General features: G+C 32.0%; 1 long non-coding RNA gene across 1 annotated transcript; it reads right to left on the bottom strand.

Annotated features, from left to right (window-relative positions):
- Nucleotides 1–2,746: 2,746 nt before the first annotated feature.
- Nucleotides 2,747–8,943, bottom strand: LOC129312437 (uncharacterized). The gene is made up of 3 exons (XR_008593561.1): nt 8,716–8,943; nt 8,423–8,593; nt 2,747–3,512 (listed from the first exon to the last, which is right to left on the bottom strand). It is a non-coding gene; the product is annotated as an uncharacterized LOC129312437 (long non-coding RNA).
- Between the last annotated feature and the right edge of the window lie 6,334 nt (nt 8,944–15,277).

The following is a 15,277-nucleotide window of genomic DNA, read 5'->3' as shown; positions in this document are numbered from 1 at the left end:
AGGGCAAGGCTGAGTTGCTCCTAATGGAAGTGGCAATAGTTTCCTATAATAATTGTAGGAATGGCCATCAAGGGATTCAATTTAATAGAAAGGGAGAGCGACATTATAACCCCCTTGATGAAGTCTTAATTAAGCAATTGACTGCACCTAATTGGCATGATCATCCATATAGTATGCATGTTCTTCTAAATGATGTGGGTTTTGAAATTAAGCATTCTTTTATGCAACTATTGCCAAAATATCATGGATTGCCCATTGAGGACATTTATAGATTCTTGCAATTCCTATATCTTGTTTGTAGCATAATGAAACCAATAGGGGTACATGTACATGAAGTCTAATCTAGATTGTTTACTTTTTGTCTTGAGAGTAAAGCTAAAGATTGGCACATAAATCATCCTTATCATATTAAGGTGTATACATGGGACCAACTTAGGACACTATTTCTTGATAATTTCTTCCTTCTTGAAAATTATCTAGCATGAGAAAAGAGATCATTAGTATGGTACAATGCTTTGATGAGTCTTTCTATAAGTATTATACTAGATTTCAAGGATTGGTAGCAACGAGCAACTTGTGCAATATATTTCTATGATGATTTGGTAGATAGAGATAAAATCATGATAAATGTTGCTTCAAATGGTGCTTTGGTTGATTTGTCACATAATAGAGATTGGGATTTAATAGAGAAAATGGCTCAAAGTGGTGTCTAATTTGGACAAGAGAGTCTAAGGTAGCTTCGAAACACAAGCCTTCTCATTATTAGCCATTCTCAAGTTGATAAGATAGCATATAGGGTTGGCAAAATGCTTGGTCCTACATTCAATATTAATGTAGCTAATGTGTCAAATGTGAACGTGCCTCCTAGTACTTGTAATGCCCTTGCACCCTTATCTTGCAACATTTGTAATTCTTCCATGCATGTAAAGTCATGTTGCCCTCTAAAGACAATTATGCTTGTGATATGAATACTCTTTATAGGGGAAACTAAGGCAACCAAGGAGGATAATATGGTAATACTTATAATGTAAATTGGAGGACTCATCCCAATCTTTCTTATGGGAATCCACATAGAGCTAATCCACAAAGAGGATGGTACAATACTAACTAAGGCCAAAATACTTACTATGGTTAAGGTAGTAATTCTTTATACTATCAAGGCAAAGGTAGTATTTCTAAGCATCTAACTTCTGAATAGGCAACTTGTGCCAATTGATGGTCCATCTTCTTCTTCTTAATTGTTTAATAATTTTAAATTGGATATTATTATTAATAAGATGAAGAATGATAAGTAAAATTTCAATGCATAATTTACACAACAACAAGAGTTTAATGCCACCACTTCTATTAACCTTAATAAGTTGGATGAAGTGCTTGATGCACTTTATAAGCATGTTAGTTCTTCTACTAATCAAGTCGCCTCTTCTAATGCCCAATTCCCTTCACTCCCTAGTAATACCGTAGTTAATCCCAAACCTCCCATAGATGCAATTGAACTTAAGAGTGCTAAAAGAGTTGGTAATGATGGTAGTGATGTTGTTTTATATGATGTTATTAATGCTAGAAAATCTTAAAAAATGATAAAAATATGATAATTTATGATCTTTCTTGCTCTAATGTAAGTAAAGATGTAATGATAGTGATGATGATGTAGAGCAATTTTATGAGGAACCAATGCCAAAAAATGGCCAAGATTTTCTAGTGGAAGGTACTGGAAAAAATTTCAACACCACTGTCAATGCTAAAAATCATTCTGCCAATGCTCAAAAAGGGGAATAAAATGTTGGAAATTGTGCTCTAGTGCCAATCATTATATTATACACATTGTTATTTAATGAATTTCTCTTTTGTTATCATATCAATTGCATATTCAATATGATAATTGTATCTTTAGACAAACTATAGAGATTGTTCTAAATGTCCCTGGTCGGTGATCTTTAGGGGATCATAGATGAAATAAGACTGGTGTGACTTTGATTAATTATAGAGATACAAATTAAAGCTATAGGCACTTGAAAGAGTACAATGTGCTGGACCAACCCGATATGAGAAAGCTGCATGGTACAAGTCATAAGCTTATCTCATATGTAACTATATGATAGGAAATTAGTCGCTTATCCTCAAAATTACACTAAAGCTAACCTTAATGCAATACAGGGCCAACCCTAGGTCATCTCCCAAGGAATGGTTTTAAGTCTAATTGAAAGTTATTTAGTGAAATAAATCAACCAAAGTTTGTAGGAATTTAGTTATCTAGCTAATTATCTAAACTAATTACCTAATATGCAAGTAATTAAAATGCTAGTGAAAGTGAGTGAAATGAACTTCCCTTTTTACAATAATGGAACCCTAGAGATTAGTTGATTTTGGACTCATTATCTTCTCATGATTAGGCTAAATTTAGCTTTTCTTTCCTCTTGACTAAAGCTGTCATGACTTAAGAAAATTATCCTAAGCCAATTAACCTAATTAGCTAACCTCCCTAGGTCTTAGATTAAAGTCCCTAGTTCAATTAACCAATTGGTGAAGACATTAGCCAAGTGATTCATTCAAAATTCTCTCTTAACAGCCATGGTCAAACACATAAATTGAGCAACCACAAGATTATGTCAAGCTACTCAACAACACAAGCATTAACACCACAAGATTATGCAATATTAACACAAGAAATTCACTAATTGAAAAACACAAGATTATGTGCCAAACAAAGAGTGGCAAAATTCAGTCATGGTTGTCCAAGGAAGAAATTAAATGAAACAATCTTCTCTCTTTACATCAACATCAAATTCAAATTAGAATTTATAAGCTAAGATGATTAAACCCTAGATTAAGGAATCTAACCATCTAGTAAAAAGAGAAGAGGATAGGAAACAAAAGAACTTAGCCAATTTAAAGCTCAAGACTCATCCTCCATCTTCATCTCTCTAGGATTCCACAAAGAAACTTAGCCAATCTTCATCTTCAAGAACCCTAGTGATTGCTTGTGAAGGCCAAACTCCATAGCTCTTGAATGATGAAAATGAGTTTCAATCCTTGTGAAAATGGAAGGGATGGAACGAAAATGAAGAGAGGAGAAGAATGGTATGATTTTTGTGGAGGTTTGGTGGCTGAAAATGGAGGTTAGGGTGCTGGAAAATGAAGAACAAAAGAGAGAAAATGAAGAACACTATGAACAAGAGAGAGAGAATGTGGAAGATGAATGAGATATGTGTTGGATCCCATTTGAGGCTTAAAATGGCGTGCTCCTTGGTGTCTCCCATCAGCTGAAGCTTGATTAAAATAAGGAAAAAGAAATTAAAATGTAAATGGGAGCCTTGTCACACTTGCAAGGTGGCAACTTCCTATTAGTTTGTAGATGATTCCAATGTGTGCCTAATTTCCCATGTGTCATCCACATCATTTTAGCTGATTTAACCTCTCAAAATAATCATAATTCACGTGCAAACCATCAGCCATTGACCTCAAGGAGTGTTGACCTCAATTGCCCAATTGATGCACAAGTCACATGCCACCTATGTCACATAAATCACATAATTCAATTAAATAGCATATGATATAATAAAATCTAATTCATGTCCAGAATTAAATTCATATTTAGAAGGGAGAATTTATTAAATTAACCAAGTTTCAGGCTGCACAAAATTATATAAAAATTTTCACACAAAGGCAAACCAAAAACTAGGACAAACTAAGACACTTAAGAAAGTGTTGACTTTTTTATTTAATTACTCCCAAACTAAAATAAATTTTAAAAATATAATTTCACCATTCATCAACTGGACATAAAATGCACTTTTTTAATTTTTCTTGTACATTTTCTCAAAAGTTCATTTTTTGGACCAAAATGCCCCTAGTGCACTGATCTTAGAAACTTAGGCAAAGTTCCAAATCTAATGCAATGTGTGCACTTGAAGGTGATAAATAGTTAATAAAATGGTCCTAATTTACAAATAAAAGTGGGTAACAAATGTGTTCTATCACTATATCACTAAGCCCTTTGACCTGAGATCATCATGGATTCCTACATGATGACCGCTGAACTTTGACCTAGTCAAAAGTCACCTTTAACTAGGTGATCATAAAGGCTATGATTGAGTTTAGTGATATTCATGCAGAGAAATATGAGTGGTCAAGATGAAATTTGTCCCTTACATTAAGTGAGAGGTATTATTAGTAGGCCCTTCGATGAGTAAGATTGAGAAAATATATGACCATACTACAATAAAAAGGGTTTTTCCATTGCTGTTATCAGTCTACTCAAAGACAAAGAAAGTAATGGTCAGGTAAAGGAAAATGACAATTCTATGTCTCATACTTAATCGAAATATTGCATGACAAAAGGGATGTGATATGGTTGCATGATAGGCAACATCGAATTATCAATCCCCATGTGAATTGGGTAATTGTAATGTCTTGCTAGAGGTCACTTGTGACTTGTGGGCTAATAGATTAATTAGCCTACTGCCAATTTCATATGGCCCTATAGGGTCGCACACAAGAACAGCCAACTCGAGCTATAATGTCCAACTTCATTGAATTTGAAATATGCCTAGATTCAATGAATGTAATATAAGGTGAATGAATTATATATATATATATATTTGAATATTTATTTGATAAATATTTATATATATATTTATATAAAATTCAAAATATAATTTTATATATATACATATATTTTTTGAAATATATATATATATATATTCATATGTGTATATATATGATATATGTATATGATATATAAAATTAAATATATAATATATAAATATATATTCTCAAAATATATATGTATATATATATAATATAATATGACTATGTGATATATATTATATTATAATATAATATATTATGTTATGTCATGTTAGTTTTAAATTTAATTTTATATGATAGATTAAATTTAATAACTAACATGATATGATAGGATATCATGTCAGTTTTATAATTTGAATTTATAAGATAAATTTAATTATATTTTTGTGGGTCTTTTAAGTGAAAGATGAAAATCCTCATCTATATAATATATATAGGGACGTTTTTGATTAAGGAGGAGAAAGTTAGAAAAGTTCTAACAGAAAAAATACTTTCAGAGCCACGAAACACCCTAGAGAAAGAAAAATAACGTTCAAAGAAGAATAGATGCTACAAGCACTAATATTATGTTTGAGTTAGAGAACTGTTCATGTGGATACCGATAGAGGAAACAGATCTATGTTGTTAGCTCTTGAGATCCAAACTCTTGAAGAGAACATGCCCTAAGTTCAAAGAATTAAAAGGTAACTTTTCTATCCACATTGACTTAAATGATTTTGTTCAGCCCATATCAGGATAGGGACTTTAAAATTTTAATCTTCTATTGTGCCTCTTTATCCACCAGTGGTATCAAAGCCAAGTCAAATTTTTGTTTAAGTTAGGATTTGGTTGATTACATTCTTAAATATTCATGTGATGAACTTCTTTAGATGAACGATACTTTAAGATTTTCAAAATTTATATGCAATATTTTTTAAATCTATATATATTTTTCATGTGATATTTTTGAAACATATATATATATAAACTTGTTTTATATATATTCAAATTTATATGAATTTAAATAAATTAATATGATTAATATTTAGTTATGTGATGTGCATTCTCAATATGACTAATATTTGTCTATATGATGTGCATTCTCAATGTCATTATTGTTCGTTCGCATTCTCATAAAGTTTAGGCTGGATTGATGAATCCAAAGGGTCTGAGGTAGCAACTCATTTAAAGAGAATAAGCTTTTTGAAAGCTTTATGTAGTGGGACTACCGTGGCTAACTCTATATAGTGCAACCTAATTCACAATTTATAGCCTTTCATTATATATGAATTGTTTATTTGTTGTGTTTTTTTTTGCCTTGAAGTTGTTTGGGTATAGTGACACATATGGCACTAGTTTTACAAGGTTTGTAAATTTTAAATACGGCCTGCATGTCGTGCCTCTCTCTATAAACTCTGAATGTACATTCTCTTCTCATCTCAATCCCCTCATATGTATAAATGAGGTTTCTTGATGTAATTCATTTTCTTAGAGAGGTCTTCTCATTCACTTGAGATAGATATAGGTTATGTCACGCCCTAAAAAAATTAGACGTTATCGGTATAGGATATATGCACAAACATACATCCCTTAAGCCTTAAGTAATAAAATTCTAATTTAACATCATAATTCATTTGAAATAGGGTTGGAAATCATAGTAACATTTTTTTCATACAAACAAAAGACACTAAACTCAATGCAAGGATTTCCATTGAACTTCTTCTATAAATATAACACCTCAAATCTCTACAATAACTATTTACAAATAAATTAATAATACAAAACTTTGCTTCTCTACAACAAGTAATTGATATAAATTTACAGACTAGAATTACATTTATAGTTAATGTGGAGCACATAAATTATTGTCTCAACATAAAACACATAATTGAAAATATACATCAAAAGAAAAGACATTCTTAAAATAAATATTCACCCAATATAGTAGCAAGCCTTTTAATGATTGGTAGGAGGTTCATCATCAGCTAATGAATTTAGGACCAAAAATATTTTTTCCAGTGAATAGCATCCCCAATAAATAAATTATAAAGAAAGATAAATAAATAAATAAATTCAAGAATGATGTAAAATAATTGAAATGAGAATAATTCTATAAAAAAACTTGCTTTTGAAATCATAATCTTAACCATAAAGATGAGAGTAAACTAAAATTACGTGATTTTAATTATACTTAAGAAAATAATTGATTATACATAAATAGAAGTGGTACACTTGTTAATTAAAACCATTGAAATTTCAAGTGCACAAGTTGATTAAAACTTTAGAATTTTGAGGACTTAACAAAACAGGTAACAAACATGGACATAATCCATAAGGGTAAATAACTTAATATGACTTATGCCACGAAAATAAATGTGGACACACAGTCCATGAGGGCAAGTAACCAAATGCAGCCGAAGCCATGAAACAAATGTAGACACACAGTCCATGAGGGCAATGCTAATCAAACGCGACTCGAAGCCACGAAAACAAATGTGAGTACGAGACCCACGAATAACAAATGTGAGAACAAAGCTCATAAAAATCAAACTAGCTAGTCATTGACCATGGCATACTAAGGACTAACGAGACTGCCATTAGCAACAAGTGATCTGTATAAAGTCCTCTAAAAATCATTTTTCAAACATGCAAGAAGAATCATTTTTGAAATACAATTTGCATTTTCAATATCAAACTCACATGAATTATTTCAAATCTCAAAGCTTGCCAGAATAATATTTCATAGCTAATGTACAAGCTTATATTAGTTGAGTAACTAAGAATTTATAAAGTAAAATAAACAAAGATGCCTTCATCAATCTTAAAAATATATTTCATAAAGAAAATAAATGCATATACCATAATTTAATTAACTTTCATCATCATTCTATAATTTCCAGAATCAAAATGATTTAATTAACAAAATACATAATAATCATCGTAGTTGTTAAAATGATTTATATAAAAATGTAATATCTTAAAAAACAAACTACTTTTATTGAAAAAATAATGAGGCGCTATTCACTTACTCATAGTGTCCCCAAATGCAAATTCACTCTTTAAAGTCAAGTCTTCTTTCTTGTAAACACCTTATTCAACATAAATGATAATTCGATGATCTTTATTCAAGTCTAATAAGATCTTTTACGATATCAATAACACCATGATCACTTAAGTTTTTGACTAAATATAATTTATGCCTCAATTCCTCCAATCTCTACTATACTCACTACATATCCTTCTATTTAACACTTTGTTTCTATTCAACCCCTCTCTCTCTCTCTCTCTCTCTCTCTCTCTCTCTCACAACCTTCTATAAATTTACATCACCCTTAATCTCACAAAAATTTCAATGTTCTTTTGGCACCCATCTTATCAAGAACCTTAGGTGCATCTCAAAATCAAGTCTCAAAACAATATTCAATAGATATTCCAAAGATCAATACACAAATAGTAATTAGTACTTGAATTATTAATGAAAATATTCTCTTCAAAATCTCTATTCCTCGTCCCAACTTCCTCTCAAGTATTTTATCAACCATCTCATATGCATCTAAATTCAAACAAGTACCAAGCCTCTTCTTCCTCAATGTCCTTTTCAAAATTTCTTAATATCAATATTTAGATTAACCAATTTTCCTAAATTTCATTCTTTCAACTAATTTAAAAAATAAACTCAAATAAAATTCAAATCCGCACTACACTTAACTTTAAAAATCTAAAAGTTCCAACTTGCCTAAACCCCTTTGTCAATGTTCGAACATATAGCATCAAAGCAAGTAGAAAGCCACAATCTCTGAAATTTAAACACATCAACGGGACCAACAAAGAAAAGGGAGTTCAAACTCCTCACCTTCAATCAGCAGCTAAAAAAAGCAAGGAGAGAGAAAGGATCACACAATATTGAATAGGGGAGGAGAGGATTCTGACATAGCTGCAATGAGGAACGAAAATGAGAGGCTGACGGCAAAATCTAACAGCAGCACCACAAGCTTCTCCGACGATCAAGCTCCTCACACAACCTCTGATACATAAAGCAACAAGGGATATCGAATAGAGACATGAAGGATGATGACTGAAATCTTAAACAATTGTACCCCAAAGAAGAAGACAAGAAAGAACGGCGGCGAATGGATTTCTTACTACCCTCGCCGGCGACGCTTATGATAGAAGAAGTAGGTGGAGGAAGACTGAAGTTCTCTTAATTTCTTGGTGGTTTATGGTACTCTCTGTAAAATAGAGGTGCAGAACAAAGAAGGAAGGAGGAAGGTTGCACAAATACCCCAGTAATAACGGATGGGACTCTGATGCTCCAGTACCGACGATGCGGTGAGGCATAGGAAGGAGAAGACAAGAACGAAGCTTCTGGTTTCACAATTCTCTCTTTCTCTCTCTCCTTGATGCTTCCGTGAATGCGGATTGGGGAAGGGAATAAAAATATCTTATATTGCCAGGGACATAATGGTAATTTTATAAAGGTTGAAAAAAAATCCCACTCCTCATAAGGAGGTATATCTAGAGTACTTACCACTGAACTACCAATTTACCTTGATGAATCTACCTTTAATATATATATATATATATAATATTTAACATACCTTATCATCACTTTTTAGTTAATTAATTTATTATTTATTATTATTGTTATTTTTTTAGGTTATTACAGGTTTGGTGAGCCATATTGTGTCACATTTAATTATGCTTTTGATTAGATCATAATATGCATGATTTTGTATGAGATACAGTTGCTTTCACTTTATATGATTATTAAATTAATAAATCAAACCCTCTAATTAAAAACTTAAGTCATAATGCCATAAATTAATGAATACTTGTCAAAATCTAGATCACTCAAATGTAAGATCTACTAAAGTGGATACATTTAGGTTATCTTGGTGAGACAAGCGTGAGTAATGGTGCTACTCACAAAGATTCATTATTGTCTGACTTAATTGAGATTATCAAAACAGTTTTAGATCTCAAGGCATTAGATGGGATTGAACATGCCGGATCATATAATAATTGAATCCCATAAAGATCTAAGAGTTACATGTGATGTAATTGATAAATGATTTACCTACCTAAATAACTTAATTTTAAGCATCCTGCCAAAGCGGACTTAGATTTAAGTGAAATATGGCTCTTAACTCACTAATCAAATTTGAGGGTTGTTAGTTTTAGTGAGAGATATAAAATTTACTTTGTGTATTTTATTATAGAATCATGTCGACTAGTAACATTGCTATACTATCATTGCGATCAGTCATTGAGAAGGACAAACTCAATGGGATGAACTTTCTTGACTAGTTCAGGAACTTGAGAATTGTTCTCAAGCAAGAAAGAAAGGCTTATGTCCTGGATGAACCCATTCCTGAGGAGCCTGTGGCCAACACTCTAAGAGCTCAAACGGATGCTCACACAAAGCACATCAATGGCTCGGTGGATGTAGGATGCTTAATGCTAGCTACTATGGTTATAGAACTTCAAAGAGATTTGGAACACAGGGAGGCTTATGAAATGATTGTACATCTTAAGGAAATGTTCCAACAATAAGTAAGGCAAGAGAGGCTCCTGTAAGATGGCTGAGGGTGCATCAATTAGCACTCATGTTTTAAAAATAAAGAGCTATATTGATCACCTTGAGAGGCTTGAATTTCCCTTAAGTCAGGAGTTGACTATAGATTTGATCTTGAACTCACTCCCGAAAAGTTATGACCAGTTTGTTATGAATTATAACATGAATGACATGGAGAAATCCATTTCTGAATTGCATAGGATGCTTAAAACTATCGAGCAAAACATTAAGAAAAAGCCTAGCATTGTTTTAATGGTTTAGAAAGGAAAAGGTATGAAAAAGAAAGGCAAAAGTGTACCTTGACATTACCAGGACAACACACACACATCGTTGTGATAATTAGGATTCTATAAAATCCTCTAAAAAAGTTATCACAACTTAAGGGTTTGAAAATAATTAGTTAAAATATTAGGATCCTAAGAAAACCCTTTTTAATATATTATTAGAGCTCAAACCATGGTTAAAATTGATTAAGAGCAAATACGAAAGCATGGAAATCAATTCAGTTTGAAATAGACTAAAATAAGCCTTCTAGCCCTAATCTGGTTCGTCCACCATGGCGGATGGCACAGAGGGATGAATCCCTCAAGGGCCTCATAGCCGTGGCGCAACAATCATGACTTTTCTCTAAACATTCAAAGCTCATCGTTTCATCATCTGATATTCAATTTGAGCGGTTCAAGTGTCCACACAAAGCTCTTTGAGCCCTCTAGCTAATGGCACCAGTTTCATACCCAAACAAACATCAGTTTAAAAGATGAACACCTAATCCCAAATTGGTTTGTTTTCACAACAAAACACATACTATAGTGTCCAACTCACAATACCAAATGCCATTAGCCCCAAAGACACCTTGACCACCTCAAATGGACCACACACCATATAACAATTCAATCATAACACCCAAATGAGTAATCACGTTCAAAATGACCACCAAACCCCCAAATGACAATAATACAATCGGGTGGATAAAATTTAACACACAAATTAATTGGTCATTTTGGCACTCAAAACACTTGACATATATCATATGTAAGCAACTTGGCTAAGCACACACTTAATCTATAACATTATTTTTGGACCAAGATATACATACTTATCACAAGATTCACACAAGTTATATCCAAATAATGTCATGTTCCTAAGTTGGTAATATTTAGTGACAATATTCGCTACAAAACCGAAAAGGAGAAAAGGAAGAGATATACTACAATGCTCTTCACTCTTCAGATGCTCCTTCCTTTCCCTTGCCCCTACTGGAGCCCTCACTTGTAAAATTTAACCACGGGTGAGATAAACAGCTCAGTAACTAATATAGTTCATCAAATGTTTATTACCATAAATAACTATAAAAAAGTATCAAAACCATAGTAATAACAAGCATACCATAATTGTGAGATAAGTGTATCTTTTCTTAACAAAACACATAGTTTTATACTAGCATGATCATCTAACCACCAAACCTCTAATGCTCCCTGATACGGATTGCCGTCTGCCTTCAAAATTAAACTAAAGCTAACCCTAATGCAATATAGGGCCAACCCTAGCTCATCTACTAAGGAATAATTTTAAGTCTAATTTAAAAGTTATCTAGTAAAATAAATCACCTAAAGATTGAAGTTGATTAACTAATTGCTAACCTAATTATCTAGTGAATTAAGCTAGAAAACTAATCCTAATTTTGAAAGAAGTGGCTTCTCAATTTAAGGAGGAACCTTAGGGTGTTGTTAATGGAAGATTCCTAGCCTTTAATTAATTATGGCAGCTCACTCAACTACTCTTCCTTGGCTGAGAAATGCATTTACTTAAGACAACTATCTCAAGTATCCTAGCTTCACTAATTCAATTTCCTAAGTGCTATTACAAGCCCCCTAGGTGACCTTACTAGCTTAGCTCTAAAATGAACCAAGTGTTTTGCTAAAAGTCATTCCCAAATGCCACTGCCTAAAGCTGTACTTAAGTTTAAAATTATGAAAACTCAAGCAACTCATCAAGTATTAGACATTCACCCATTGAAATCACATATCATCATGCAAATTCATAAAGTGGATGAAATTCCAACAGCACATAGGCCATGAAATTCAACTCAACAATATTGTTTCAACATTACAAATTACAAACAACCATGTAACTAAAGTCAAATTGAACCACAATCAATAATAGTAATAGTATTCTAATGGAACTGAAACAAGATGAAGAAATAGTTGAGCTTAGCCAAGACTTCAAAAATCCTCTTCCATTAACTCTCCCCTAGGATTCTATAGAGACTCTAGCTAGAAAACATCAAGAACACTTTGCTTCCTCTATGAACACAATGAGGCCGTGGCACATGCTTCATGCTTCTTGATGGATTGAGCTTCAAATCTCCTTTTAGTTGCTTGAGGTTAGTTTGGCCTTGAGAGAAGAGAAGAATGATGGAAAAATTGAGTGGATTTGATGGTGAAAAGAGGGAGAAATAGTGGCTGGACGTGCTGTATTATAGAGAGAAGGAGGAGAAAATGAAGAACACCAAGAACAAGAAAGAGAAAACGTAGAAGATGAATGAGATGATAATTAATTTGATTTGAGGGGGTAAATGGCGTGCTTCCCCTTGTTTCCCATCAGTTGAAGGCTTAATTAAAAAATAAGAAAAGAAATTAAAATGGAAATGGGAGTCTTGTCACACTTACAAGGTGGCAACCTCTTATTGGTTTGTAGATGATTTTAATATGTGTGTAATTTCTCATGTGTCATCCACATCATTTAAGCTGATTTAATATCCCAAAAATAGAAAAAAATCATGTGCAAATTCTCAGCCATTGACTTTAAGGAGTGTTGACTTCAGTTGCCCAATTGATGCATAAGTCACATGCCACCTATGTCACATAAATTACATAATTCAATTAAATGACATGTGATATAATAAAATATAATTAATGTCTAGAATTAAATTTATAATTAGAAGGGAGAATTTATTAAATTAAATAAGTTTTAGGCTGCACAAAATTATATAAAAATTTTCACACTAAGGCAAACTGAAAACTAAGTCAAACTAAGACACTTAAGAAAGTGTTAACTTTTTTATTTAATTACTCTCAAACTAAAATGAATTTTAAAAATATAATTTTACTACTCATCAAATGGACATAAAATGCACTTTTTTTAATTTTTCTTGTACATTTTCTCAAAAGTTTAATTTTTGGACCATAATACTCCTAGTGCACTAAACCTAGAAGCTTAGGCAAAAATTCCAAATCTAATATAATGTATGTGCTTGAAGGTGATAAATTATTAATAAAAGGGTCCTAATTGAAAAATAAAATTGGGTAACAAATGTTTTCTTTCCCTCCTTGACATAAAACCATAGGCTCTCTTGGATCAACCACTTGTTGACCCGAGCACACAAGAACATCCAACTTGAGCTATAATATCCTACTTCATTGAATCTCAAATATGTTTAGATTCAATGAATGTAATATAGGGTGAATGAATTATATATATATATATATATTTGATAAATATTTATATATAGATTTATATAAAATTCAAAATATAGTTATATATATATTCATATGTATATATATATTTCAAAGATATATATATATGATATATGTATATGATATATAAAATTAAAAAATATATATATATATATATATATATATATATATATTATTCCCTACTTGATGTTGATGCCATTGACACTTTTCTTGATGAAGCTATTGAGGACCATGCATTTTCATCACTTGATCATAAGTCTACACTTGCTACCATTTATGCCCCTTGCTCTTATATTGATGCTTATGTGTGCTAAAATTGCTTAGATGTTAATGCATGCTTGCAAGATACCTTGTCTCATGAATTGTTAAATGATGATAAAATGTCTACTATGCTTAAAATTCATGGGCATAAGTAGGGTATTGTTTCTTATGATATAGGTACACATCTTAAAAGGGCTAATTCGAAAGAATTTTCTCCACTCAAGCTTGATGTCCAAGAGGTTCCAAAGCTATTGGAGAAAAATTTCACACTTGAGACCCTTAAGGCCTTACATTTTATTGGCATATTTAAGGAGGATATGGCCTTTAATAAAACTTGAACAAGGAAGTGAAAATAGCTCAAAATGATAAAGATTTTAGAATTCAAGGAAATGATTGTACAAAGCCCAATGCTAACATGGATGGTAATGATTTTAGACTTGATGAATTTAATGATAAGTTGGGCTTTATTTCATACTAATTCTAGCTCTCTAGTCACTTCTTCTTGTTCAAATGATGCTCTATGTGTTATTTGTTTAGAAATTGATTCCTTTGCCTTTAAAGAGAATAGTACTTCTTTGGAACCAAATATGCTTGAGGAAGGTACTTTTACTGATTTTATAGGCTTATAATATTATATTATTGAGAATCCTCATATTTTTAGAGAAATTGTTATTGAAGAGGAAGAAGCCATGGATATCCTACAAGAAGATCAACAAGCTCATGTTTTGGATTTTCAAGATGTGCCTCGCACTCACGAAGAACTTGTTCTTGATTCTTTAAAGGAGATCCTTTCATGTGATCTTGCACTAGATAAAGAAGGGAGTTATTTAATTTGAATTATTTTGATGGTGTATTGTATCATTCCTTAATTGAATTACTTGCTTATGATGATTTACCTAAGTTTCCTATTGTGTAAGGTCATTGTTTCATTGCTTATTTTGTAGGGCCTATGCCAATTGAGCCTAAACCTCCAGATGGCCTCAAAGGGGAATTCAACCAATGCTCTTAGAAGGAGCTCAATTTCATAATTGGAGATTTCAAATTTTATTTAAAACCTCCATGATTGACTTTAAGGTCATATCTCTCTAATTCACACTCTTTGTTTACTTTTCCTGCTTACTTAGCACACATGTTAAGCACTTTTTGGTATATGCTTGTTGACACTTGTGCACATATGTGGATCACTTAATTCTTACTTGTGATTGTGCTTCGTGATATCCATATTTAAGGTTTATGTATAGGGGAGATATGTTTCCATTAGGTTTAGAATTATGTTTATTTTCTTTGTTTCTTTTTTAAAATAAAAAGGTTTTTGATTCTTGAATTAGGCGTTTGGTTTAGGTCTAGTGTTTCAAAAATTTCTCCCCTCCCATTTTTCATGCATTCTTTTCTAAAA

The sequence above is a fragment of the Prosopis cineraria genome, unplaced genomic scaffold, assembly GCF_029017545.1.
Source record: "Prosopis cineraria cultivar Desert tree isolate PC_DT_omini unplaced genomic scaffold, ASM2901754v1 PC6, whole genome shotgun sequence".
Classification (NCBI taxonomy): Eukaryota; Viridiplantae; Streptophyta; class Magnoliopsida; order Fabales; family Fabaceae; genus Prosopis; species Prosopis cineraria.
Note: the sequence above shows the minus strand (reverse complement) of the source record. Positions and strands in the feature narration are given on the sequence as shown.